We start from the raw sequence: 2500 nt of genomic DNA, 5'->3' as shown, positions 1-2500 counted from the left end.
AAATTGCTATTTTGCGTTTGCGTGCCCCTTACTCTCCCACACCCGAAAACCATTTGTATAAAGCAAAAAAAAAATACGCTAAAACTCCTCCAGATCATAAACTGCAGCGCGGCTGCTAATCTTCTAAACTCCTGGCCACCAACACGCCACCCCAACGAGATGCAATGGTAAACACTTCAGCATAACAGACATAGCTACTGATACTACTACTGATACTACTACCACCTACCAATACTGAACAACAACAGCTGCAAGGCACACACATCTCCAGGGAGAGAGAGAAAGCTCATGTTTGTGTTTGCGTTGCTTCGTCAGGACCTTCGCGCCTTTGCTAATTCTAATTAACCGACCAGCGCCCCGTTTTACGGACCATTTTTACACCCGCCCGTCCATTCCAACTCTCGCCTCACCTAACAAACAAACCTCGTCCTCGTCTCGTCCTCAGTCTTCATCATCCCCGCAAGCTCTCTCTCTCTCACCTACACACACCTGCACTGCACCCGATTTTTAACCGAAGAGCTGTATGTAACCTTCTGTAACACACTTCATTCCAGGCCCCTTCCAGATGAGTACCGAGTTCGCGTACGCTTGAATTCGTAAGAATGTCCTTCTATTTTTGTTCCAACCAAACAACCAACAAATCAAAAAAAAAATACCATTCTGGAATGCAATACAAGTTGTCCATCATCGTCTCTCATTTGTTTTAGATATAATCTATCGATATCTCTGCCTATATCTATGTTATCACATCACTATCACATCACTATCACCCATTATGTGGTTTTTCAGTTCTTTCGTTATCATTTCCGGCTGTGGCCTTCTTGGTTCTTTGCTCACCCTGCATACCGCCCCACCTCTACGATACCAGCTCACTGCCCTTACTCGACTCAAAAGCGAGGAAAGTGGTACAGTCATAGTAGCCATTGCGTGCGTGCGTCTTCTGTTGTTTGAATTCAACTGTTCAGTTACTTCTATCCTCTGTTTTGTCTACTACTAACCTTGCTACTAACAACTCTCTCTCTCTCTCTCTCTCCCACCTCCGCTCCTGCTCATGCAACTAGTTCACTATAGACACTCTCTATCTGTCACAAACGAAACGATTCTGAAAAACCTTCCTCTCAACTCCCGGAACTGGAGTGAAAAAAAGTCACAGAAGATCTTTTCCTTTGAATGAATCATTCCGCATCAGATTCCGGAAATGGGGTAGAGACCTGTGGGGGGGGGGGGAGCCTGTGCCCTGTGGCCCTCCATTGAACTTCTCTCCAAGCCCACCGAAATACCGCACTAACGCACCGCACTAACAACTAACACTGCCCCGCCACCAAACAATCGGTCCGATCGGCCCGCCAAAAAACACTGCCAAAAACCATGCAAACATTCTCGATAAAATTTACGATACAGTGTAATCAAACCGAAGTTCCCTCCCAACCAGCGAAACAACCTCGAAAACCCGTGTACATTTTGCGTGTGTGTTTATGTGCTTTTTGCATCCGATTTAAAAATAGGTATTTTCGGCTAAATGTCTTGTCAAACGGCTCACCTGCACCTTATCTGCCCCCGCTCCGCTCTTACTATTGCTTACTTTGCTGTTTGCCATCGAGGTGCGTCTGGTCTGGAGCAAACGTGTAAACGTGCTCCATCTTCCTTAATCACTCCAGCCTCATTTCTTGTATCCAGACCGAACCGAACAACGGAACCAGATGTCAAATGTAAACTAAACTAGAAAAGCACCACCCATTTCCACCCATCTGCGTGTCTGCGGTTCGGTACCCCCATCGCGATCGCAAGGACGATCGCATCTTTTTATTCGAAACTGGAAGCAAATGAGAGACTGGCCGAGCGACCATAACCCTGGTGGTCTCTGTGACGGTTTTTACTATCCTTTTCCTTTCCGTTTTTGTGCCCTTCGTTTCACGTGCTTTCTTCATGGTGTAATAGAATAGAAGTGTGTGCTATCCGTTGGAGTTGGACACTTTCCCGACGAAAGTCAGATCAGATTGCGACTCGCGAATGCCACCCATCTGCTGTGCTGTGCTGTGCTGTGCATAGTGCTATGTGTCCTTGATGTGTGTCTTGATGTTGCTTCTACTTTCCGAGCCTGTTAGTGTCCTGTGTAGCGGAACTAGTCCACCATAATGCTCTGGGGCGTTTAGATGAATACTCCCTTTTCGACCCGCTGTCCCCCGGGCTGCCTTTTTCTTCCCTTCAACGTTCCCGATTGATCCCACCACTATATAGTCGGTATCTTCCTGTTGCGTGTGGTAGCTGTACTACTTATCCTTTATCCCTTTAGTCGGTGTGTCCGTGTGAGTGATGAACTCTGCCAATATAGAGCGATAGATAGAACCTGAAACCCCACTCTAGATAGATCTAATAACTACCTTCAATGTTACTTTCTGTTTTCTCTTTCCGTGATCAATCGGAATCTCCTCTGCTCCGCTATTAATACTTGCCTCCCGTTTTCCATTCACCCACCATCACGTCACGTCGCGTCTCACTC

General features: G+C 46.6%; 1 protein-coding gene across 2 annotated transcripts in view; it reads left to right on the top strand.

Moving 5' to 3' along the window:
* The window catches only part of LOC126572586 (voltage-dependent T-type calcium channel subunit alpha-1G), a 21736-nt gene that overhangs the window by 1932 nt on the left and 17304 nt on the right, over positions 1–2500 (top strand). Inside the window, exon 2 of one of the 2 annotated variants that reach the window (XM_050232004.1) lies at positions 555–596. The exons of the other annotated variant lie outside the window; for it this stretch is intronic. The gene's annotated coding sequence lies outside the window, so the exon portion shown is untranslated. The remainder of the gene's footprint in view (positions 1–554; positions 597–2500) is intronic. 2 annotated transcript variants of the gene reach the window in all.

The sequence above is a fragment of the Anopheles aquasalis genome, chromosome 2 (assembly GCF_943734665.1).
Source record: "Anopheles aquasalis chromosome 2, idAnoAquaMG_Q_19, whole genome shotgun sequence".
Taxonomy (NCBI): Eukaryota; Metazoa; Arthropoda; class Insecta; order Diptera; family Culicidae; genus Anopheles; species Anopheles aquasalis.
The sequence above is the reverse complement of the archived record's forward strand: the minus strand, read 5'-3'. Positions and strand labels throughout refer to the sequence as shown.